Source organism: Canis aureus, chromosome 26 (assembly GCF_053574225.1).
Source record: "Canis aureus isolate CA01 chromosome 26, VMU_Caureus_v.1.0, whole genome shotgun sequence".
NCBI lineage: Eukaryota > Metazoa > Chordata > Mammalia > Carnivora > Canidae > Canis > Canis aureus.
The window spans coordinates 6,852,354-6,879,634 of record NC_135636.1 but is presented as its reverse complement, the minus strand read 5'-3'; the positions used below and the strand labels follow the sequence as shown (position 1 = coordinate 6,879,634).

Genomic DNA, 27,281 nt, shown 5'->3' with positions numbered 1-27,281 from the left:
GGTCATTCTTACTCCACTGATCTTCCAATGAGATAAGATGATCTCATAATGCTTTCACATTATGATCACTATAATGATATCCATATTCCACAGAGAGTCCAAAGCAAGGCAAAGGAGTTGCCTTCATGAAACCAAGTTAGTGTTTCAACTTCTATTCTCCCTCTCTCATCCTTGCTGAGACTAGATAGCACATCTTAGTTATAAGAAATAAATAGCAATTTAAATTTTAAACATAATTTCTTCTCTTAGCTATGAAAAGGACACATCTAAGGAAAACTCAAAGCATGTCAGGAGGGACATAAAAACTTTTGCTTCCTAATAGACAAGTTTACGATACTTTAAATGTTTTCAGTCTGTAACAAGTTAAAAATAAATGTGTCCATCTGCTTTTTTTTTTAATCTGTCTTTTTTTTTTTTGCCGTATGATGTCCTCTCTTTAGGAAGAATTAAAAAAAAACAGTGTGTTTTATGAAAATATAGATTAAAAATGTCCAGGGATGTAATTATTGGACCATTTTCCTTCAAATGCAATAGTATGAAGTTAACAAAAATAGTTGTAATTCCTGAAAAAATACTTTTTATATTAATGCCCTGCTTTTTATCTTTAAAGGCTTTTTTGGACAGTTCTGCCTAATTAAAAAATATATGAAACCTTGCTAGATGCTCTGGCAGAGCCATTTCTCTGAGGTGGTGATATTTCTGTCCAGCTACCACTAAAGCAGGTGGAAGGCATCTAGAATCAGTGTGCTTTTCAGATTTTAGTGTAGCCTGAAATTAAGTTGGGGTAAAGAAAAATTGCAAAGAAGGCCAAGGACAAGTGTAAGTAGCTCTGACCACAGTGAAGTAAGGATAGAGTAGTCTTAATTTTCAAGACAATCATTGGGGTCAATCGTATGTCTTCTTGAGTTGTATTGGGAAGCCAAAACATTAGCAGAGAAATGTCTTAGGATTCAAAGAAAATCTTGAATAATTTGACAACAGAATATTCTCAGACAGCTTTTCTTTTTAAAATCAGGACTCCTGCCCTGTCACACACTCGCAACCTCACTCTCACTGATATTTACCCCAAGTGGGCCTGTGTTAATTTAGTTCTTAGGTTCCAGTTATTGGGTTCTCTGACTGAAGTCATAACTCATGGGGTTTTACTGATGTGTGAGGTGCTGCCTAACCTGGAGTAGGTTCACCATAAGCGTTTTTTTGAAACAGCCCAAGAAGAGACTAAAAGTCACAACATGGTATCACAAACAGAAGTCCCCTTTCAATGACCTATACCACAGCCTCATTTAACCTATTTGTCAGTGAGCAGCATAGGGTCAGTCTTTTAGGGTTTTTGAGTCACTATAACAAAATACTACAGACTGGATGGCACATGAACCACAGATTTATTTCTCATAGTTTCGGAGGCTAAGAAGTTCACTATCAAGGCAATGACATGTCAAATTCTGTTGAGAGCTCTTTTTCTGATTCATAGTAGGTGTCTTCTTGCTGTGTCCTCCACATGGCAGAAGGAAAGCCTCTTTCCTAAGGCACTAATCCCATTTATGAAGGCTCCACCCTCATGATTTAAGGCACTTCCCCAGGGCCCCACCTCTAAATACCATCACACCAGGCATTAGGATTTCAACATATGAATTTTGATGGGGCACATACATTCAAACCATAGCAGAGAGATTTTTGAAGAAATGATGGAACAGAGGGAACTGTGGGATGGGAGGTAAAATGTCTATTTTTTGTCTACTATACATCATTTCTGCATATATATGTGCTTAAGTCAGGATTAGTGTCCAATTAGCCTGCAAATGCTGAAACTACATGACCTGTAAATCAGCATGCTTTTACAGGAATTGTATTTCAGTTTTACATCAGATATGCCTTAATTTGAAACTCCTAATTAACGAGTGAATACTCATTAGTTTTTAGTATGGTATTACATGAAGACAACGATTAATGTTTTCTTGTAAAAAAAACAGTAACAAAATACAGACCATGAGTCAAATTTTGGCCAGTTTGGCAATAACATTTTTGTGTAAATGGACTTTAAAGTTTAATAGATAAATTGGATAATATATTTTTTTGGTTGAATAGTTCCCTACAAAATCACACAAAAGGATTATACATATGTTGGTAGAAATAACCCAGAGAACCAAGTAACACACAAAAACTTTCCTACAACAGAAGATGGTTATGCTATAAATAGTTTAAGATGAGCTTTCCTTTGAGTGACTATTTTATTATCTGGTATTAGGTAGTTTTTATTCAGTAACTTATGTTCTGTTCTCTATTACTGAATATTTATTGTATTTTCACTTAGAGTAAAATTGATTTTAAAAAGAAATAGTAAGAAGTTTTGTTGCTGTTAGTTTCCTTTTGTAAATAAATATTTACCCAAAGCATAAAATTTCTCTTTGAACTAGAGAGGTTTCAAATGAGAGAAATGCTCCAAGTCACAGCTCATGTCTGCATGTGACTGCCCACTCAAATGTCTTTATAACATATGTATAGTCATTTAAATAAATAAATGTATTGTCATTTAAATAAATAAATAAATAATAAATAAATAAAATGTATCAGTGTAATATCAAATACAAATAGATGCACATGTGATATATGCATACTTATTCTGTCCAAGTGTACTGGGACATCTCTTAAAACATTCTGAATTTACTAGGCTTGTCTGTTTTTAGATCAACTAAAGCCATAGGCATTTTTGAGGTTATAATTTGGTTATCTGACATTCATGATTTTTTCTGTGATGAATTAAATATGGTTATTTATGTGAAAAATCCTAACAAGATAATGGAGTATTATACACAAGACTTTTTGTAATTAAGACACTATTATTCAAATATCTATTAAAACTACTTAACTAAAATAATTACCAATCACTCTAAAGCAACATAATCCATGTTAAAAATTTTGTATTCCCATTAATTTAGCAAGCAATTTCTAGAAAATAATCCTATGAATGTTTGCAAAGTAATGCTGTTTATGGAAGCAAAAATTGGAAATGACATAAATGTCCAGAAATAGGGGATTAGTTAGATATTATGTTGTGAGAGACAATGTTCATACTACTATATTAAGCAAAAAACCAGATTACATATACATCCTTTGACCAATTTGACTGTGTTATTTTCAGTTTCTAAAATATATATATTCAATGTTCATATAGTTCCTAAATGTAAAGAATCATACATGTCATGTCCATACATATATGGACATATATGGACAATACACCTATGTATTATGTACATGTATAGCATGAAAGTGATTAATTGTCATCATTGGGAAATAGCACTTTGTTATTTGAGAATTTATTGTGCTCATACTTTCTGAGGGAAAATGAATTTGTCTATATTTACTTATTTATTTTGCCTGAATGTTTTCACTGATTAAAACGTCCCTGCACCCTAAAGTCTACTCAGTCTCAGATGTTGGCAGTGGCGCAACCCACAAACCTTCATGACCTTTATATGCAGTCATTCTTTGTTTTGAGTATAAAACAAGAAATGTAAAGAAGCACTTGCCTGGGGCCTGAATTGTGTTAATCTCAAGATGGAAGGATCATGTTGTGGCATATGTTCGCTAACCTTGGTTTGTTGGTGGCATTTGGGACTTCTAAAGTGTGATCGCTCCTGCTCAAGTAAAAGGGTAGTAGGGTTTATATATAATATTTAATCCCATTAGCTACATGAGAAATTTTAAAAAATCTTTTCTCTATATTCCTTTATAACTTTTCCCATTCTTTTAAAAAAATCTATTTTTGTCTTTGCATCTATGTGTCTTATAGACAGCATACAGTTGAATCATTTTTTAAAATCTAGTCTGACATACTGACTTTTGATTAGATCCATTCACATTTAATTCTACAATTTATGTAGTTAGGTTTATATCTACCATTTTAGTTTTTCTTTTCTGTCTCATATCTTTTTTGTTCTTCTATTTCTTTTTTGCTGCTTTATTTTTGCTAAATGAATATTTTCTTTTTTTTGTGAATATTTTCTTATAGCTTTTTAGTTCCACTAAGTGATATTTTCACTATATTTTTGGAGATTTTTTTTTTAAACTGGTCACTCTGTAGGGTTTGTTTTATACATCTTAATTTAGAATTAGCTTCAGATTTATACTTGCATTATTGTAGTTATATATAGAAACATACACTGTATACATTCAATTTCCTTTTTAGTGTTATTATGTGAATTATACCTATTAGTACTAAAACTCAACAATGCACTGTAATTGTTACTTTATTGTCTATGGTTATTTCCTTAGGCACAGTGCAGCTTTGCTACCCCTTATCTCTTTTGTGCTGTCACTGACAAATATGTTATACATATATTACGTTTCTATATGTGAAAAGTCCAATATTATATACATATTACCTCTTACAATTGCTTTTTAAATCACATGTAAAAAGAAATTAGAAAAATATGCATTTATTCTGTTTCATGTAATGACAAAATTACTTTTACTACTGTTCTTTGTTTTTTTTGTGTGTCAACTGAAATACGTGTCTAGTGTTACTTGCTTTCATTATAAAGAACTTGCTTCAGCATTTCTTGTATGCCTGTCTGATAACAAGATTCTCCCAGTTTTATTTTGTTAGGTTTTTTTTTAATCTGAAGATAAATCACCTTTATTGTTGAGTGATATAGAATATCATTTGCTTTGCTGGACTCCTTTTTTTTAAAGATTTTATTTATTTATTCATGAGAGAGAGAGAGAGAGAGAGAGGCAGAGACACAGGCAGAGGGAGAAGCAGGCTCCATGCAGGGAGCCTGACGTGGGACTCAATCCTGGGTCTCCAGGTCCACACCCTGGGCTGAAGGTGGCGCTAAACTGCTGAGCCACCCAGGCCGCCGGGACTCCTTTTTTTAAAGCACTTCTTTGAGTATGCCATGACTTGGCCTTCTGTGTTCATTATTCTTGCTGAAAAGTCATCTGTTGATATTATTGGGGTTTCATCATAAGTAATTTTTTTTTCTGGTTTCAAGATTTCTCCTTGCCTGTGTCTTTCAGCATTTCATTATGGTTTATCAGTTTGTGGATCTTTTGTGTTTGTCCTACTTGACATCCTAAATTGTTTTTTAATAAATTTAGGGAGTTTTCTGCAATTACTTCTATGAATATTTTTCTGCTCCTTTTTCTCTCTCTTCTCCTTCAGGTGCACCTATGTTGGTATATTTTCTGTTCATTTTCCTTCATTCTTTCCTCTCTGTTTTCCAGTTTGCACCATCTCTTTCAGTTTGTCTTCAAGTTTGCTAATATTTTCCTCCACCAGTTCAAATGTACCATTGAGATCCTTCCAGCGAATTTTAAAATTTAAAATTTCCCTTATTGTACTTTGAATTCCAGAATTTCCATTTGATTCTCTTTTAGAATTTTTCCTCTTTAATGATACTCTCTTTGATGTGACATTGTCATCATACACCTTCCTTTACTTCTTTCTTCATGCTTTTCTTTAGTTCTCTGATGTATTTATAATGGCTGCTTTAACATCTTTTTCTTTTAAGTCCCATATCTGACTACTTTCACAGGTAGTTTATGTTACCTGTTTTTTTCCGGTACATAAATCATCCTTTTCTGTTTCTTTGCATGCCTCAGTTTGTTGTTGTTGTTGGAAACTGGATATTTTAGATAACATATTGTGGTAACTCTGGATAGCAATCCTCTCCCAACCACAGGCTTGTTATTGTTATTTATGTATTTATTTTAGTGGCTGGCTGAATTATTTTGGTAAAGTCTATTTATTCCACACGCTGTAAAGCCTGTTTCTTCTAAAAAGGATGTAGTTTGCGGGGGGTATATGGGGATGGGATGACAGTAATATTACTAGGCCTCTCCTTTCCACTTTCTCTGTTATACTGCACTAATGCTGGGTGATTTCTCTACTGTTTTCAATAATGCCTTGGGGAAATCACTCTACAAAGTAATCCAATCACATGTGGCTCCTTTGAAGGAATAGTTTCTGATGTCCATGCGTGATATTTGTTCTTACTCCAGGGAGACTCCTCTCAGTTGTCAATTCCTTGTTTTTTTCCAGCAAACTAACTAACCTAAAGTCTAGGCTGTATTTACATTAAATCCAAAATTATTCTCTCAGTTGCTTTCCACCACAGATTCCATTGTTCTGAGAGCCACCTTAGGTTTGAGCTTTTCTCCATGTTCTGTGCCCAATGATATAATTTCTTTGGGAAAAGATGGGGGGCTGTTTTATAGCCTGGCTTCCCTCCTTGTGCAAATTCTCTGAGCCAGTAATCTGAAGCTGATGGTAATGGGGAAACGGAAAGATTCCTTCCAATATATTATCTAAAGTGTCCAGTTTCCAACAACTCCAGTAGGTTAGCACTAGGTGGAGAGTGACAACAGTCTGAGGTCCTCTTGGTTTGTCCCTCCTATCATGAAGCCACCACTTAATGAGCCAGATAAAGGGTGATTATGGTTTCCCTATTTTCAGCATGCAGTGTTCATGATAGAGCTTTCTTTCTACAAGTAGGTGCTTTTCTCAAAAAGGGAGCACTTTCCTGGGCCTTAGCTTCAGCAATAAGAAGCTGGAAGCAGGATGAGAAATGAAGTCTTGCTTCTTTTGGGAAGAGAACCCTCTGACTGGGAGCTGGGGCGGAGAGAAAATCCTGTATTCTTGGCCTTGCTGAATTGGGAAAAGAGAAAAGAAGGTGCAGCCTTGATTTATCTACCACACAGCCACTTTTCTTACTGAATTTTCATAGATTTTCTTCATTTGCTATTTTTCTTTTAGACCTTTTCCAGGAACTTTATATGGTTTTTTAAAAACCATTTTCATCAGTTTCTCTGGGGGAGCATGTCACAAGAGTTCCCTATGCTGTCATCCAGGACTTGTTTTCCCCTTGTCTTTCTTTTTTTAAAGATAGTTTTGCTGGATATAGGATTCTTGGGTGACAGATTCTGTCCCCCACCTCAGCACTTTGAGTATGTTGCCCACTTCTTTCTACTCTCCATATTTTCTTCTTCTTTTCTAATCCTCCATAATTTCTGATGAGAAGTCAGTTATTGATCTTTTGGGGCTTCCCTTGTATGTGAAGATCTGTTTTACCCTATTGTTTTTAAGATTTCATCTTTGTCTTTGTCCCAAAACATTTTGACTATGATATATCTGAATGTGGATCTTTTTGTGTTTATCCTGCTTGGAATTTTTTAAGCTTTTGGTTATACAGATTAATGGTCTTCTTCATATGTGGACATTTTCAACCATCATTTCCTTAGGTACTTTTTCTGTCTTTTTTTTTTTTTAACCTCTTCTCTTCTTCTAATACTCTTATTACATGTATATTGGTATGCTGACAGGTTTCCCATAACCCTGAGGATTGATTCATTTTTCATCCCTTTTTTCTCTGTTATTCAGATTTAATAATCTTGAATGATCTATTTTCTAGTTTTACAGTTCCTTTCTCTTCCCCTAGCAGAGCAAGTTTTTTGAGCCCTTCTGAATTTTTTAATATCAGATACTATACTTTCCAATGCCAGAATTTCCATTTGTTTTTGTAAGTTTCTCTTTATTGATAATCTCTACTTAATAAGTCATTGTTATCAGAACTTCCCTTAATTCTCTAAACATGGTTTCCTTTCATTTTTTTCAAGTTATTATAACAGCAGTTTTGGAGAATTTTATCTCTGCATAAAACAACTTGGACCCTCTCAAAAGCAGTCTCTATTGCCCACTTTTTTCCTCTATAAGGTTCACACTATCTTGTTTATTTGCATGCCTCTTTTTTTTTTTCTGAAAAGTGAACATTTAAGATAGTATATTGTAGCAACTCTAGATTTGATTAGTGGCCTCTTCTCCTTCCTAGAGGCTTGTTGATGTTGCTGGTTTTTATTAGTTTGTGTAGTGTTTGCTTGGACTAATTCCTAAAAATCTATTTCTTCCAAAGTGAGCTGCCAGTGATGTCACTGCTCAATCCCCCTCACCCTGTTTTTGTTTTTAAGGCTGGATTCCTAGAAGTCACCGCTGCCTCAGCATAGCTTAATGTTTATCCAGTCATTGGTTAGAGTTCATGCCCTTCCAACTGGTAAGAGTTTTGTATTTTGCTGATGGATCTGTGAATAGCTTGGGGAATTATTTGAAGCCCACTCCACATTTAACCAGAGACTAGTGGGAAATATCAGAAAGGGAGACAGAACATGAGAGACTCCTAACTCTGGGAAACGATCTAGGGGTGGTGGAAGGGGAGGTGAGCGGGGGGTGGGGGTGACTGGGTGACGCACACTGAGGGGGGCACTTGATGGGATGAGCACTGGGTGTTATTCTATATGTTGGCAAATTGAACACCAATAAAAAATAAATTTATATATATAAAAAAATAACCAGAGACTAGTAGTTCTCAAGTGCCTAATCTGGTTGCGCCTGAATGGATGTAGCCTCATGCATATGCAGAGTCTTCAGAACCTAGGGGATTGAGGTGATCTTAGCAAGGACCATTAAAAAAAAAAATCTCTTTTCCTGTTCCCTCTGTTAACTTCAGGCTGGTCAGCTATTTTGTTTTTTGCAACTAGTTTTATTGAGCTATTAGCTTTCTGATCACTAAGATCTCCATTATTTTCAATAGTGCTTTAAGACATGAGTTTCTCCAGGTATTGCTCCCCACAAATGATCCCCATAACAGATTTGTGGAACTACCAGTGTTTCCATGTTGCTTCTTCTCATGCGCAGAACCTCTAGTACGTTACTGGATCAGAAATGGATATAGAGGTGGTGACCTACTTCTTCCGGAATGATACTTTCACCTTAGGAGTGGGATTTGGGAGGGGGAGGGCCAAGTATAGCCAGTAATATTCTCAGCCTGCCCCCTCTCAAGTGGAACTTAGGTCATACAAGCAGCAACTAAGGAGGGGCAGTGATGAAGTCCCCAGTATTCTTGGTCTACAAAGATTTGGATAAATTCTCCTCCAGGGGAGTAGGAGCTGGCTGGGGGAAGGGAACCCTTGTCTTCTTGGCTGCACCTTCCTAGAATAGAGGGAAGGAGACCTGGCAACTCCTATTGGGGTGAAATCATATCCCTATAACTGGAAGCTGGGCTAGGATAAAAGGAACCCTTATTCTCTTGGTCACACCCACAAGGAGTAGAGCTTTAGGAACATAAATGGGGTTGGGGGTGGCTGATGGAAACAAGTACTGATTCAGACAACATAGACACCCAGTCTTCTTTCCAAGGTTTAGTGTATTTTATTGAATAAGTTCTTCCAATTTGCTGTATGAACCTAGGTCAGTTTACAGAGACTTTAAATGATTATGATTTATAATTTTTACAAGTTAAATAGTTTCACTCTGGGGAGAATCTGTGGAAGTGCTCATATAATCATTCCAAAAGCTCTAATTACATCCTTAGTTTTTCATATAATAGTGTATCTCAGGCACTCATTTTTCAAAGGAGCATTTTTTCCTTTTAATGAAAAATGGTATCTAAAGATCATAGTTCAGTTGATAGGTTTGCTTATTTGTTTTGAGCATATCATTGTATCCAGTCCTTTTCAGTTTATACAACTAGGAAAATTTTTTAAAGATAAAATACATCGTGAGGTCATATTGTAAAGTTTAACTCAGGAAAAACCTTTATTTTTTAAAAAGATAAATAGATCATGAGGTCATTTTGGAAAGCCTTATTCTCAAAAAGACCAACACAACACCGTATTTTATCCCTCCAAACACATGCAACAGTATCATTATCACCAGTAATACAATAATAGAAAAAATCCCTTTAACTTGTTTTTTAGTTCTTTTTGTCCTTAGGTGATATCCAACTAGCGATGTACAGTCAAATAATGTGTTAAAGTGGCAATAGCTATTCTCAGAGTGCTTATGCCACTAATTACATAACCAAGTTTGATTTTTAGGGTTCATTTTATTTCTTTGTTTATTCAAATTATGTACAAATATTTACATGCTTTCAAAATCAAATCTATAATACAAAATGATTTCAAAGTAGTTTAATTTGTAACCCTGATCCTCCACCTTATTATCCCCCTCCTCCATAGGTCAACATTTAACTTTTTTCATTTTATTTTTCTAGTGCTTCTTAAAAAGGAAAATCTACATAAGCCTGTATTCCTATTATTTTCTTTCCTGAATATCATGAGAATAAAACACATTTTTTCTGTAATTTGCTTTTTTCCTTTTTAATAATGCACCTTAGAATACAGACTATATAATACATAGAAATATCCCTCATTTGTTATCATTTATTTGCTAGTATTGATTTTCCCCTCCATATTCCTGAATGATTTTGAAGACAGGCATACCTCGGAGATATCGTGAGTTCAGTTCCAGAACACTGCCATAAAGCGAATATTGCAGTAGAGTGAGTCAAATTTTTTGGTTTTCCGGTGCATATCGAAGTTCTGTTGGTATTATACTGGAGTCTATAAATGTGTAAAATGTACATACTTTTAACTAAAAATACTTTATTGCTTAAAAAATACTAACCATCATCTGAGCTTTCAGTGAGTCATAATTACTGATCACAGGTTACCATAACAAATATAATAATAATGAAAAATTTGAGACATTGTGAGAATCACCATAGTATTATACAGAGACACAGCATGAGCAAATGCTCTTGGAAAAATGGTGCCCACAGACCTGCTTGATTCAGGGTTGCCACAAACCTTCAATTTGTAAAACAACAACAACAACAACAACAACAAAAATGCAGTATCTGTGAAGTTCAATAAAGTGAAGTGCAATAAAATGAGATATACCTCCATAAGTGACTTGCCGGTGTAGGGTCAGGGAGAATACAGTGCCGTGGGGACCTAAGCCATGGAGATGCAGACTGATTTCTGGGATCCTGCTGCAGCCAAGCAGTTCACATTAATTTCTTTCACATGTTGGACACCTTATAGTACTCCAACCAACGAAGGGGCTAAAAAAGTTCAAATAGCATTGCATCAGAGAGGTATAATAGAGCTAATATTGCCAAAAATTTTTCCCTCTTTAAAGGTAAATTTTTAGTAATTTAGGGTCTGTTTTTGTTTTTGGAATTTTTATCTTTGAGATTTTATTTTCCTTCACCAGTTAATTTAGTATTATTGAAATTCAGAATTCAGGATCAATTAATCTTTGTTATAATCATTAACCACCACTATGGCAAATTTTGACACTTTCATGAGCAAGTCATTTAATTTTTAAAGTCAGTTCAAGATTGAACACCTGAGTTCATCTATGTGTTGTCTGAGTTCAGAGTATGTCTGCAAATTGTGTTCTGCACCTGGAAAATCCCTCCAAATCCCTGCCAACCTTCAGTACAAGATTTCTTTGTCCTACTTTGTACTTTTCCTTGCTCTTCTGTTTCAGTGACAATGAAGTTACAGTTTCTACGTAACAGGGATCTCTCAAGCTTACAAAAATCACAAATTTCAAATAATTGAACTCATCCTCTATTAATCTAAATATACTTTAAAAATTAGAGAAAATTTATCTATATAAAAGGAAACACAATATTTCATAGCCGTGCATGAGAAGTTTCTCAGTCATGGAATTTTGTTGACTCATAATTCATCTAAAATACCACTATGAAACTTAACACACTGATTTTTCAAAGAAAAAATTTGTAAACATTAGATGGATATGACCAAGACGGTACCTGTAAAATAACAGAAGTGGGTTCCTCAATTTCTTTCCTAAGTGCTCTATACTTTTCAGAGTAACCTTTACCTCTTTGGTTAGGTTTATTCATTAGGTATCTTATGGTTTTTGGTGCAATTGTGAACGGGATCAATTCCTTGGTTTTTCTTTCTTTTGCCTCATTTTTAGTGTAAAGAAATGCAACTGACTTCTGTGCATTGATTTTATATCCTGAGACTTTGCTGAATTTCAGCATCAGTTCTAGCAATTTTAGGGTGGAATCTTTTGGGTTTTCTACATAGAATATCATGTCATCTGTGAAGAGTGAGAGTTTGACTTCTTTGATGATTCGAATGCCTTTTATTTCTTCTTGTATCTCATTGCTGAGGCTAGGACTTCTAGTAGTACACTGAACTCTAGGAAACAAACATGGTTGCTGGAGGGGAGGTAGGTGGGGGGACAGGGTAACCGCATGATGCCCATTAAGGAGCGCACTTGAAATAATGAGCTCTGGGTGTTACATGCAACAGATGAATCACTAAATTCTACCTTTGGAACTAATTTTAAAAACCCACCAAAAAATAACAGAAGTGGGAATTGATATAGTTGTTTGACTACATTTGTATGATATCATTAATTATTACAATGAGAGTCTGATAAAAAGTGTTCCAGCAAGAAAGCCAAACATGTTTCTGGCAGTCTTGCCTTGTTCTATACAACTAGGTATGTTGCATTCTTTTTTGAAATGATTTCCACTCAATTCTACTTACTCTGGAAATGGGTTCCTCACCACTCTACTCTGTTCTCTTTTTCCCCAATCTGTCCTCTCTCAAAGTCCCTGTGTATTTTGAAGTTCTTGAGCACCCTCCAAATGAGGATGCCCTCCAAATGAGGATGCCCATTACCTTTCACCTGGTACAGCAGGTGGCCTTGGGGGAGAGGCCTCTAGTGGCTTTTGTAACATGGGCTCCTTGGCTCTGTAACTGATGTTGAAGCAGGAAAATTAAGGAACAAAGCTTAAGTCACTTTCCCAAAAAGTTCCCTTAGGTTTCTGAGCTATATCTGCTGTGTGAGGAAGTGTAAACATGCTTCAGAGGGCTGAAGCTTTCCATCAGAAGTTTCCTAGCTATGGATCAGTTCTCCACATCAGAGGTCGCACCTGCAGGCACTGGTCATTGATCCTGGGGCTTCATGGCTTCTTAAAGATTTTGCTTTCCTTCAGGAGATTAGATTTCATGTTCCTTTTTCTCATTCTATAGTCGTTTCCACATTAATTAGGGGAAAGAATTCTCTTTGCATTTTGTTTTAATTGATATTACTGTGAGGTCTTTTTCATATTCTTTTTCTTTTTTTGAGTTTCATTATTTTTTATTAAAGTATAATTAACATTCAGTATTATATTACTTCCAGGTGTATAAAATAGTGATTCAAGAATTCTATACAATACTCAGTGCTTGTCATGATAAATATACTCTTATGTCACCCATCCCACCACCTACCCTCCCTCTGCCAAACACCAGTTTATTCTCTGAATTTAAAAATCTATTTTCTTTGGTTTGTCTCTTTTTTCTTTTTTTGTTTTGTATCTTAAGATACAAATGAGTGAAAGATACACATGAGCGAAATAATATAGTAATTCTCCTTCTCTTATTCTCTTTATCCTATTTCACTTAGCATTGTACCCTCTAGGTCCATCCATGTTGCTGCAAATGGCACGATTTAATTGTTTTTTCATGGCTGAGTAATATTCCATTATCTATATCCATATATTATTTATTATATATTTTTATTCATTTTTTTCTTTTGTAGTTTTGTTTTTTTAACATTTAAATTCAATTTGCCAACATATAGTATAACACCGAGTGCTCATCTCATCAAGTATCCTCCTCAGTACCTGTCACCCACTTACCCCATCCCCCCACCCATCTCCCCTTCTGCAACTCTTTGTTTCCCAGAGTTAGGAGTCTCTCATGGTCTGCCTTCTTCTCTAATTTTTCCCCATTCAGTTTCCCTCTTTTCCCTTATAATTCTGAAAGGAATATAGTGAAAGCTATTAGTGAAAGCTACTTGTTATATTCCCCATATGAGTGAAACCTTATGGTGATTGTCTCCAATTGACTTATTTCACTCAGCATCATAATATCCTCTAGTTCCATCCACGTTGATGTAAATAGTAGGTATTCATCCTTTCTGATGGCTGAGTAATATTCCATTGTATATACATCACATCTCTTTATCCATTCATCCGTCAAAGGGCATCGTGGCTCCTTCCACAGTTTGGCTACTGTGAACATTGCTGCTATGAACGTTGGGGTGCAGGTGTCCCGTGTTTCACTACATCTGTATCTTTGGGATTAGTACCCAGTAGTGCAATTGCTGGGTCATAGGGTAACTCTATTTTTAACTTCTTGATGAATTATATTTATTCTATATTATTTATGTGTTATATATTATGTATATTTTTATATCACATCATCCTCATCCATTTATCTATTGATGGACACTTGGATTGCTTTCATATCTTGGCTATTATAATTAATGCTACAATTACATTGTAGGGGTACAAATATCTTTTTGAATTAGTGCTTTCATTTTCTTTGAGTTAATACCCAGTAGTGCAATTACTGGATCATAGGATAGTTTTATTTTTAACTTTCTGAGGAACTTCCATACTGTTTTCCATAGTGGTTTTTATTTTATTTGTATTGTCCCAATGATAATAGTATCTTTTTGTGTGACTGTTGGCCATTTGTATGTTTTCTTTGAAAAAATGTCTATTCAGGTCCTCTGCTTATTTTTTTTAATCATTGTGCGATCTTTTACTCTATCTGTCAACACTAGGCATCTCCTCCGCTGGCTGAAGACAGTCAAGTCTGAAATGTCCTTGGTCTTCAGTGTCTGCACAAAAGTGGGAAATGAGTCTTACTGGCCTCAGGAGGTCATATGCTTCCCTATTTCTCTAAATTTTTCCCTAACTTTGGCTTTGGTTTTCAACAAACCTTAGCTGGTAGCCAAGAAAAATACTTTTAAGAACACCCCTTCAAAACTGAAAGGGACAAGAATCATAAATTTTAAAATAATTATAATGAAGCAGGAAGTCTAATCTCATGCTCTTCTCTCCCCTTGTCATCTGTAAAGGGACCTTATAAGCAGAAGGTGGCTGTTCATTTCCCTAAATGCTGTACATACATCAAATCTATGTGTTGCCCTCCACCTTCACCAGAAACACATTCCTGGACATTGGACATCATGCATGTTTCATCAGAGGAAAAACCCTGGCTTTGACTTGAGGCCTCTCACTCAAACTTGAGAGGAAAATCTGTGTGTAAGTCTTGGTTCCCCAAAGGAGAGAAAATGAGAAGGCACTTCCTATCCATTAAAGTATCCAAAACATTGCCAAGGGAAAGTTAAGCCAGTCCAGATGCTAAGCACGTTAAGTCTAAAGAAGCTCAGAAACCCTACAGACTGCCAAAAAAATGTTAGGGTCGTACTTCATCTAGGTCGTTTCCAGTTGGTTCTAGGAGCAAGCAACTAATTTACTTGTAGAGATCAAGCACTAAGCTCAAGCTCAAGGATGTGGCCCTTTCTCCGTATTCTGGTTCACATGAGGAACATTCTGGAAAAGACATGGATGGGAGTCAAAGAGGACAAGAACGCCTCTTCCAGAAAGGAGAGCATCACAGCCAGTGGAAGCAGCCCACTGTCTTGAGACACAGCGATCCTTCAGAGTTCCACATGTTGCCCTTGAAGACGGGGTTGTGAGGAGAAAAAGCCAACAAAGCAATAAATCAATACAAATAAGCATTTGGTATTTTAGTAAAATAAAGATTTTCAATACAAACACCTAGATAATACATAGTCCCCTCTTACCCTATCAGCATAATAAATGAGTAGGATATTGAAATCTTGGCCAGCATCATTGACAAGGACCACAATACATAGCTTTTGTTTTTTATGCTTAGCTATGAAACTGTCCTGCAAGTCCTACAATTGTGCTGCAAGAGAAAAAAAAAACAACAACCCTGAAACATGCTGTAGGCATGTTGGAAACATATGTGAGTATGCAAGCAGGCAGTGAGATGCTAACACTTTTTTTGAATTGTGAGAACACTGATATCCGTTTCCTCCAAGAGAATTTCATATTATAAAATATAATATATATAATATAAAAGAGTGCTAAGTTAAATTTAAAAAACAAAATTTCACAAAATGCCTATAGTAAGAAATGCTAGGTAATTCATAGTTCCTCTTATTTGCTAATAAGATTCATGGCCTTACCAAGGAATAGCTTTTTTTCAATGATGTTATTTTGCTGCATCTATAGGGGACTGTCAGTTAAAACCTTAATTTTCGGTTTTTATTTTTTTAATTTTATTCATTCATTCATTCATTCATTCATTCATGAGAGACCGAGAGAGAGGCAGAAACACAGACAGGGAGACGCAGGCTCCATGCAGGGAGCCCGACGTGGGACTCGATCCGGGGGACTCCAGGATCACACCCCGAGGGGAAGGCGGCGCTAAACCGCTGACTCACCGGAGCTGCCTCAGTTTTTATTTTGATAAGATGAATGTTCAGATTGTTTTCTCCTTTCTAAAAAGTCAAATCTTGCAACTTCTCGGAAGGAGAAAGTTTCTTTCCTTTTCTTTCTACAGTAGATAGTGTCTGAGCAGTAGAGGCATGAAGTGTACCACAGGGACAATCACAAGAAGATGTGCTGGAATCCCTATGGCCATAAAAGGTATCTGCTTTCCTTCTAGCATGCTGCCTTCTGATTCCTCTTAATTAATGCTTTTCATCAGAAGAGATGACGACCTAGGATTTCTGCCTTAATTGAATTGGTGCTCATAGTGGACTGTATCATGTTCAAAGACTGAAAGATTAGATATTTATTTGTGCCTGGTTTTAAAGTGGAGCTTTTTTTGTTCAGTATTCACTACAGTTGAGTGGATTTTGGGGGGAAAATCTGTATTATATTTGTGTAAAATTACAAAATATCAGTGGTCTAGATCTGATGTTATACTCATATGTTTTCCCTAATTTTCTTTTTATTACCCTTTGCATAATTGCAAGGCAATACAGCCTTCCAATTACAGGGACCACTGGCAAACATAAACAGCAACCCAGCACCAGCGGGCACACATTTCCTGCAGTGCATGCCACTGCACCATTCCTCAAAAATGCACCCACAACTTATTCACAATTATAGATGCCGCAGGAACAGGGAAACAGATGCTGGGGGAAGAAACAGTGGTGGCTGGACCTACTGGCCAATCTGTGAAAGCCAGTCCATGTGGCAAAAACGAGAAAACAAAACGTATTCATGGTTGAATCTATTGGCCACATTGCTAAGGTCAAAAATCTAACCATGTAGGGCCAGATTCAATAAAAGTCTGTCTGGCTTTTATGCCAAGCCATGCAAGCCTGGAAAAATCAATTTTCTGGAACTCGTAAAGTCTTCCATAGTCAAGGCAAAGTCAGCATTCCTCCCCATTCTTATTCAGAGCAGGGTTGGGAGGCAATCTGGAGGCCTGGGTCTTGGCTGCTTTTGAGCAGGTTCTAGCAGAAACATGCAGGAAAGAAAAAGAGTGAAGCATGAGCATGTGGCCCATTGGCAGACTCTCCATTTCCATGCCCAATATTGTCAGGTATCACTCATTCATTCATTTTTTTTCATTTATTCATCATTTTGGAAGCTCCAACCCTGTGCCCAGTGCTGTGCTACAGGTTGGGAAAATCGAGATGGAAACACATGGTGCCTCGTCTGAATAAGACCGCAATTAAACAATTACAGTACAAAGAGATTCCATAAAGGATGTATAGTATCTCACAGAAGCAAGGAAAGGGGCAAAGGGGCATCTAATTAAGTCTGGAAAAGTTAGAGGGTCTGTCTAGGAATGTTCTTCCCAGGAGGCAACAAGTGAGATCAACCTTGAGGTTTGGATATAGAACAATGACAACGGGAAGGACCAGTACATTTGACTGAAAGCATCAGGGGCATTAGGGTGGAGATGTGTGTGGGTGCGCATGTACACATGCATATGTGTGAGAGAGAAAAGGAGATAGACACAGAGAAAGAGAGAGATGAGAGAGACGGGCAGAGAGATGGTGAGGGGGAGTTCTCAATCCTGTGTAGTAAATAGAGATGAGACAGATGGACTGGGACTGAAAAGCCAAAGCCACCAACAGTTTTAAGCAGGAGAGATGCATGCTATCCTTAATTTCAGAAAGAACCTGGAAGTGTGTGGAAAATGGACTGGAACAAAGATGAAGCCAGATGCAGCAGCTGGCTTAGGGTGCCACCGAAGTGATCACAGTGAGAAGTGAGTTGGGGTAGATGAACTGAAAACTCTTATGGCTATAGACCCATGGGGCTCAGGGCCTGAGTGGTAGGGTGGAGTGATGGAGGCATATAGGACAAAATCCCACTCTGGCTGATCAAAGGACAGGACCAGGCATCTGGCTGGGAATATGGAGGGAAGAGCAACTGTGGAGGGCAAGCGAATAAAGTGGGATGTGTGTTTGGGTTTGGAGGGTTGGCGGGCATCTTGGAACATAATTCTGGGCTGAAGTGTGGAGTGGGTCATTAATCTGTGGGTGACGGTTGTAATCTGGAGTGTAAATGAGGCAAACATACCAGAGAGAAAAAGTTGAGTGAAAACAAACGAGGCTTGGGGACAAAGCCTTGGATAGTACTGGGATCAAGGTAAGGTGAAAAAGGTGGGAGAAACTCAGAAAACCATTAGATGGTGGCACAGAGAGAGGAAAGCCAACAGAGGACAAAGTCCCAAATGCAAGGGAAGAGAAATTTCTAAGGCACATGGAGCCAGTTTTATAGACTGCAGATTTGTCAAGCAAGACAAAGAGTCCTCCAAGGGTATGAGTTTGAGGCTCAGTAATAAACAGCCCTGCGACACATAGATCTTATGGAGCTTATGTTTAGTGTGATAAGCATAAAAGAGAGATTATCTGAAAAAGGTGCCAGGAGATATCAAGCTGGACAAGCTCAGTGAGTGTGGCTTCTTGAATCTTCCAGTTACTCAAGGGGAATAACCTCTAGTGGGTTGTGTCCTACTAGTCAAGGAAAGTCTTAAGTGAGGGATTATTAACCTTGTATATCTCCAAATTTATTGCTATGTAACTCTAGCATAATTACCTCTTGGAATGCAAAAATTGCCTCTTCATGTTCCCTGAGTAAGGCTCCAGGTATCATTTCTCACTGTGCCATCTGCCACCTGGCTACATGGTCCATTGGTGGAATAAAATGTCACGTAAGACCATGCAAAGATGATTGAGATTCGTTATCCTCTTGGAGATCTCTTTCCTTTTTTTCCCTTGTCATTTTGCTACATTGGATCTGAAGGTGGGGGAAAACACACCTAGAGTAAACTGATGACATGATCTATACGTGCTCTGGGATTTTAATGGGATGTGATTTAGCCCTACTAGTGTTGATGCTGCCAGTGCTTTGTCCACACCCCTTTGACACACACTCCTTCTGTACCATTGGTGGCTTCTTACCTCAAACACTGGAACCCTGCCTGAGAGGTTTTTCTGCCCCAGAGCCTCTTAGTCCATGCTTGGGGCAGGCCAGAAAGGCTGGAAAGTTCAATCTATCTGCCAGGAGCAGATCTCAACAGTAACTCATGGGAATTGATGGATTTGCCAATGTGATTGATGGATTTGCCAATACTGAGGCACATTTGACACAATCTTCCCGAGGTCTTCAGCAGGATTAATGTAGAAACAGGTTTGATCTACACCCTTTATTTGCTACCTTCCCTTCCCTATTTCACTTCTATTCTCCCTTATGAGTGATTTCAGAAACCACTCCCAATTAAGTACTGGCATTCAAATCCTTGTCCCAGGGTCTACTAGTGGGAGAGTCCAACCTAATTGCAAACCAAATTCAAACTCAAAAAACCCAAATGTATTTGAGCTGTTAAAATTCAGGACCTGAGAGAGGAACTAGGACCATTCCAGATATGGTAGGAATGAAATTTTCAGGCCGCAAATCCAGGTATGAAAAAAAAAAGAAACTATTTTTCTAGGTTTAACTATTGTCTAGGGCCTCATTTCATCAAGTAGCAAGGACTTAATCTCAACCAATTGTGGGTAATCTCCATTGATTGAGTCATCTCCTCTCCCATCTCTGCTTCTCTCTCTGAGGTTATGTTTAAATTCAAGGAAGTGAGGCCAATGGCTAGTACCTGTCCCCTGCAGTTGCTGAGCAACAGCGCCTGTTTGTGTCTTCACTCATCAGCATCCCTTCCAGCATCATCCAGTAGTATGCTTATGGCCCCACAGCGACTTCAATCTGCCTGCCATGTGGGTTTTCACTCTGCTCTATCTTCCTGCCTTTAAGGCTTCTTGCAGTTCATCTCTATCAGTTGCTTCCACATGTCATCAGCCATATGGAGATGTGACTGGCCTTTACTAGGACCACTGGGGTACTTGGAGGCTCTCTGAGGGTTCTCACTAGCTCATCTATCTAAATACCATTGGAAGCCTTTTGAAAATTCTGCTAATTTCATATCTTGCCAAAGGAGTCAGAAGAACTCTGGATCTCGCCACCTACTCAGGCCTCCACTTGGGAAGCAAAGTCCAGGCAAGGCAACTCTCTGTTCTTCTTTCTTGACTTCTTTTCCCTGCCACCAGCAAGTTCTCCACTGGTTTGTGGACAGGAAAAGTGAATGTCCTGTTCAGCCCTGGAGCATCCTTAAACCACTAACAGATGGGAGTTTGGGATAAACTCCCCAGTTTCCTTGAAGCCTCCTGGTGGGACAATAGAATTGTGTTCTACTGCTTCTGAGGTATGTCCTGTCCTGGGGAGATTGAAGTCCAGCTGCTTATGGCAGCAGCACTCTAACATCCTCTTTTTCTTTTTAAGATTTATTTATTTGAGAGAGAGAGAGAAAGAGAGAGAGAGAGACAGTGCACACATGCTTAAGGTGGGGGGAAGGGCAGAGAAAGAGAGTCTTCAAGCAGACTCCCCCCTGAGTACAGAGCCAGACACAGGACTCAATCTCATGATCCATGAGATCATGACCTAAGCCAAAACCAAGAGTTGGATGCTTAACTGACTGAACCTCCCAGGTACCCCAAGATTAACACCCTCCTTATTGGCATGTTCCATCATCCTTCCTAATTCCCCAACTTCAGATAACTGGGATCATTTCTAAAAGTCAACTATCTGGCCCCAAGTCCTTGTTTCAGGGTTGTTTTGAAGATTGCCCAATTTGAGACATAGTTTCTCCCACTTTTGGTCCTTGCAAACACATGCCACCAGCTCCCCATGCATTCTCCTCCATTTGCTGTTTACAATGTGAATTCAGGGTCCCCAGGATCACACCCTGGGCCAAAGGTGACGCTAAACCACTGAGCCACCCGGGCTGCCCCACTTGAAAGAATTTGATTGGCATTGTGAGATATGCTCCCTAATGGCTGCAAGGTAAAATGGCTTTGAAGGGGGAGGATGCAGTAAGAGTCTCAGTCAGTTAGTAACCCGGGGGGGGGGGGGGGGGGGGAGGGGGGTTGGGAAAGCAGAGGAAGAACAGGTAGGTGTGTGTGTGTGTGTGTGTGTGTGTGTGTGTGTGTGTTAGAGGCATTTCATAGTGAAAATACATGACCATTTCAGACATAGAGCTAAGTCAAAACACACAAAAAGCCAAAGTGTGAGGTGCTCCACTGGTTGGTCTAATTCAGTGAGTGAGCCAGCCACAAAGACCAAGAGTAATTACAGAAACAGTGAAGGGCCATCATCTTCCTGTCTCTTACAATCAAAGTTTAAAAGGCAGGCAGGGAGCTGGTCAGAAGAGCACGCTTGGAGTGCCAGTCTAGAGCATCAGTCTCCTCTGATCCATGAATGGAAATCATCCATTCTACAGGCTACCCTCCTTCCATGGTTCTTGCCTAGTTTACCTTGAAGGTAACAAGAACACTTTGTCCTTTTTCATCTGGGAGGTTGGTGCAGGGAGAGGAGCCCAGGGCAGACCCCACCACAGTCAATAGAAAGGCTCCCTGCTGATGGAAAGCACTGATGCCCTTGCCACCCAAGTGGGCTTACTTCAATTCGTCACAGGAGGTGCAAGGCCAGTAACTCACCATGAAGTCAGCAGAGCAGAGAAAATATTTGCCTAAAGATTAGTAGGGGAAGCCCCTCTGAATTTCCAACATGCTGGGCCTGACAAACTCCAGGCTTTCAAATACCAACCAGAGAGGGGGAAACACAGCTCAGGGGTGTGTGTGTGTGTGTGTGTGTGTGTGTGTGTGTGGTGATGGCACACATTCTACACACAAAGCCAGCTGTCCCAGAAGAGGCCCTTCTTCAATTCTCACATAAGTACCTGAAAGTGCCACACAAGCAGTGCCACTAGGCACTGAAAATCTTGGTTTTATTAGCATGGAGGACTCTTGCTGGTGCAATGGAAAATCAGGGGTGTTTAGCATGATGCCCCACAAAGAGGAGCTCTGCAGATTGAGCCATTGGTTGAACTCCCATTATGTTGGCTATATGGTCCCAGGGCCTTGCAACATTTCTAATTGAGAACTTGCAGAAGGGAACAATGATCTTTCACTCCTGGGGCACCTGAAGATATAGTTCCAAGATACCCTGAAAAGTACGAATTGTCTTTTAAGAGTGCTATTTTTGAGATTGCAAATTCAGGTAAATTTTTGCCTATGTTTATTATTTTATTTTATTTTATTTTATTTTATTTTTTTATTTTAATTTTTCGCCCAATGCATTGCTTGAATTCTAGACCCTGAAATCAAGGCCTGAGTTGAGATCAATAGATGCTTAACTGACTGAGCCACCCAGGTGTCCCACGTATGTTTATTTTAGTATAATAAGATATTCAAATTTTTTGTCATGAAATAGTTCCATTGTGTTGTTCTGTGTCTTCATGTCCTTGGCACCTGACCTTGTATCTCTTTTATTCCCACAGTGTGAGAAACAAAGTAAGGGACAACACAGAGGACCCAGGACAGGAACTGGGACATTTTGCCTGGATCTGCACCTGAGTGACCTTGTAAATTTGAGTAAGTCATTGTGGCTCTATTGTCTTCCTTTTCTTCATCAACTAAGAGGTAGGGTGGGGTTGGATGGGACAGTTTTTCTTTGGTGCTTACATTCTAAGACTCTATGATTTTATATATTCTACTTATATTTTACAAACATATTCTCATGTTTAAGTAAACTGAACATATACCTACTAGAGGAGATGAACTGAAAAAACTATTTAAAGAGTAAGAGATTTCGAAGTGGATGACATCATTAAACAAACCGCACCCCAGGGCCTGGCCCTAAAGATATTGACCATCAGGAGAACCCTGAGGGGGAACAGTAAGTAAGGAAAACAATTCACATATTTGCTGAAAGACTGATGTGTGGGTTATTCTCGGTGGGTCTGGCTTAGGTATGGATGTTTTAGTAGTTTGGAGAAGTTGAGTAAGAAGGTGGGTAAATGTGGGGATCCCTGGGTGGCTCAGCAGTTTAGCGCCTGCCTTTGGCCCAGGGCATGATCCTGGAGTCCTGGGATCGAGTCCTGCATCAGGCTCCCTGCATGGAGCCTGCTTCTTCCTCTGCCTGTGTCTCTGCCTCTCTTTCTCTCTCTGTGTCTCTCATGAATAAATGAATAAAATCTTTAAGAGAGGAAAAAAAAGTGGGTAAATATAACTTTTTTGTAATTTAAATTTTGATGTAATTTCAATATATACAAAATTTACAAAACTATAATATGTATTTCCAAATATTTGACAATAAGTTGAGACATGATTTTGTGACACCTGTTCTTCCAGTTACTTCAGGGTCATTTCTTAAAAACCAGGAATTTTCTTTTACTATCCATAGTGCTACTATTGGAATAATTCACATTCAGATTTTTCTAGTTATTCCAATAATTATTTTCTTGGTCCAGGATCCAATCATGGATCATTCATGACGTCTGGTTATTATGTCTTTTAGTTCCATTTAATCTGGAACAAAACCCTAACCATTTTCTATACTCCTGATTTGGATATATATGAAGAGTACTAGCCAGTTACTGAGCAGAATGTTCCTTATTTTAGGTTTGTCTGATGTTTCCTCAGGACTAGATTCAGGTATGAATTTTTGACAAAAATACCACACGAGGTAACATGCCCCAGTTGCCTCCTACCAGGAGACACATGAAACTGGTTTGTTCCATTTAGGGTGACAATTACTCTATCATTTGGTTAAAATAATTAGAATTTTTAAAATCTGATCCTTGCATTAAATATGCTATATGGTTAAGACTTGTTGCTTCCTCTTGTCTCTGACGTCACCAGAAGAAACACAGCTTTACTGCAACAGTGCCACCTGCTGAAAAAAGAATGCTTTTCTTAGAATTCGAGTCCCCATGGCTTGTATTTTGATGCCTTCCAAATGTTACTTAACTGAAAGTTAAATCTAAACTTTCCAGAGATGGAGTTGGTTAGATAGTGAAGCTTGGGGTAAGGACTTTAGGGAGCACATAAAGTGGAAAGTAAAGCTGCAGAAGAGCAGGGCTGCACAGGTTTCAGTGCTGAGAACACCTGAGGCTGGAACTCCTAGTTCAGAAACGGAAAGCCCCCAAGCTGTGGTCAGGTTCCACCTTACCAGGTAACACCTGGAAGCCCACTGAGCAGGTGGGGATGGGCAGTGCCCCTGGGCACCCAGCACCCACTGGCCCTGCCAGAACCCCCTGGCCCATCATGTCACGCTTAGCATCCTTTCATCTCTATAGCGCAGTTACTTAGGAACCTTAACTTGTTCCAATATTTGCCTCATTGTTTGTCTGGAAATAATAACAACTTTTGTCTCGCTCTATAATTCTATAGAAAGCCTGGCATTCCCCTCCCACCATGAAAAAGGTTCAGGAATGATCTCTATCATCTTCCAATCATGCTGCTCACTGACTAAACTGTTTTGTTCAAAGAGTTTTTTTTTTTTTATCTCCTCTCTACTAGTCAGAAAGCTGGACCTGAAAATCATAGAAGATAAATGGAGTAGTCCAAGTCAAATGTGTTCTGTTTAATTGCCTGTGTCTGCATTATTTCTTGAAGTATTGAAGGACATGAGATCTATGGCTGACATTCAAATTTGGTCCAAGTTTTTTCTTATTATTGATATTTTTTGACTATCAAAAGCTCACAACTGGTCTAAAAGTGGAGAAGAAGGGGGAAAAGGAGAGGTGATTTTGGTTTTATAGTTAGATTTGGAAGAGTGAGCAGTGCAATTTGAGTGCTAAAGCTAAGAATATCAAGTGTGATCATCTTAGTCTTTATTGATTATATCTAGTGTCTAGGCAATTGGAGGGGCCAGTGGACTGCTTAAATTGCAACTGGGACTCTGGGACTCTGTATTTAACTGAACAAACACAGACGGGAACTCATCACAGGAGAATGAACAAAATGAAAAGAAACTGAATGCCATGCCACACAGGATAGGATTGGGAACTTAGGAAGCCTTGGACTTGGGAAAGAGTTAAAATAAAGGGGACAGACAGCTGCATGTGATTATGTCTGATATGGAGAAAGTTCTGAACTTAACTTTCTTTGTCTCAAGCAGTAGAATTAATACTAGCAAATTAAAGTTTCATAAAGATAGATTCTACCTTATTATGAGGAATAAAACAAATTTCTAGCAGTTCAAAGTGTCCCAGTATGGTTTGGGATGCTCTGGAGAGTGGAGTTGCAGGAAAGGTATGTGTGGCCAGATTATGTGACCTTAATGACCTTGAGGAGAACTTGCAATCTAAAGATGCATTTAGCATATGATCCATGGCTTGGCCTAATCCACAGTCAACTTCCTAATCTTTACATTTAAAAACAATGAGTAAAAAAACATATTGATTAGATTCTTTCATCCAAACCAAGCCTAGAGCCATGCGATTGACATTTAATTCATGTGTCCTACAAATTATGTAGCACATGGGGAAAACATATCTGTAAACAAAATGAAAATCCTTTAAGGGAAGCACTGAATAAATGCAATATCTCTGCTATATGCTTAGATTTGATTATTATGCACTGAGTAAATGCAATACTTTTGCTAAATGCTTAAACTTAATTATTGTACAATTGGGTTTAATTATTCCTAGAAAAATTCTCTACCCTTATAAATTATTTAGAGTTCATAAAGTCAGGCTTTCTGAATTAGCACTGTATAGCACATGGAAAAATCCACAAGGAGAAAAAAAAATTATTTGTTTCTTGAACATTTTTGGGTGCTATTAGGTTGTATAATGTGAAATTATTTGATCATTTTTATTTTATTTTTTTATTTGATCATTTTTAATTAAAAATTTTATTGTAAAAACATACATTTCTCACAATCTGCTACTTTGAGAAATAATACAGAAAGATTTTATGTATCCACATCTTTACCCTTTAGTGGTATCAATGGTAATATCTTACAAAACTATAATACATTTTTGGTGTACAAAATGATAATTTTTATACAGTTAATTTAATACATTATAAATGGATGCCCAAAATCACAAATTTGAGTGGATTAGGTTATGTGGCTATATCCTAAATTCATAAAGCATTCAAGTAGCTTTGATGACATTGAAACATGGACCATTAGTAGTAATCCATGTGCATGTAGGTTGTGAAAGATCTAGCAGTAGGACAACAGGGCTGGTGACTAGATTTTTTTTCAAGTTTTTATTTAAATTCCAGTTTGTTAACATATAGCATAGTATTGGTTTCAGAAGTAGAATCTAGTGATTCATCACTTACATACTTGAAGACATGCTGTAGAGAGATCAGGACAATGCACATTAGGAATAGGTGTGATGCAAAAAAAAAAAAAAAAAGGAATAGATGTGATGCTTTTGGGTGATGAGAAGACACAGAGTGGTGGGCACAGAGGCCAGAAAGAGCAAGGGGAAAGAGAAGCAACTTGGGGAAGTGCCAGATTAGAGTGGACTGTATAGTTTTTAGGTTGAGAGAAAGATGCTCAGAGAAGGAAATCATAGATGCAAGAGAGGCTAGAGGGTATGGAACAGGGGACGGTCAATAGAAGATTCATGTCAGAAAGGAGAAGACATCCCCTCCTCCAAGTCTTGCAAAAAAAGAGAGAGGGTACTTGGATATTTAAATGTATCTAAGTGGAAATGTGTTGTGAAATTCATTTGGTCCCTTGTCTTTTCTTACATTATATCTCATGCAGAATGCTGAAGTACACAAAACTAGGAACATCATCCTGTGGGGATGAGCGGAAGACCCATCTTTAGCCTCTCCTGCCTCAAAGTGACCCAAGCTTCCCCTTCAAAAGCCTGGAGAATGCATTAGAAAACTAATGGCATCCCTGATGGAATGAAATGGGTAAAATATTCAAACCCTCATCATCCTTATTTTATCAGGCTACAAAACTCAATCCTCACATCATTCTGTCATTTGGCAAATAAACTGCAATTTTGCAAAGGGTTTCATTGATTTCAGAGACTGAAAGCTACAGGGTGAACTGTAACAAGGATAAACAGGTCATTTGAACTAATGGCAATAGTGATTGGTCCTGTGAGTCCAGAATGGGAACAATCTGGACCCTGGTATATATCCAAGAGGGTTCCATTGGTTGGGAGCACATCTTGAGCTGAAAATGGGAGGGTCTTCCCCAGTGCAAGTTACTTTTGCCTGGATTAATAAAGACCTCATAGTCAAGTAAACATAACTG

General features: G+C 38.1%; 1 long non-coding RNA gene across 2 annotated transcripts; it reads left to right on the top strand.

The window, feature by feature from the left end:
* The first annotated feature begins 66 nt into the window (after positions 1–66).
* On the top strand, positions 67–27,034 carry LOC144298773 (uncharacterized). Of its 2 annotated transcripts, none has more exons than XR_013365658.1 (6): positions 67–135; positions 7,966–8,048; positions 16,255–16,340; positions 17,827–17,922; positions 22,546–22,639; positions 26,778–27,034. It is a non-coding gene; the product is annotated as an uncharacterized LOC144298773 (long non-coding RNA). The 2 variants fall into 2 exon arrangements; XR_013365659.1 differs by lacking the exon at positions 67–135 and adding an exon at positions 5,439–5,537.
* Positions 27,035–27,281: the final 247 nt, after the last annotated feature.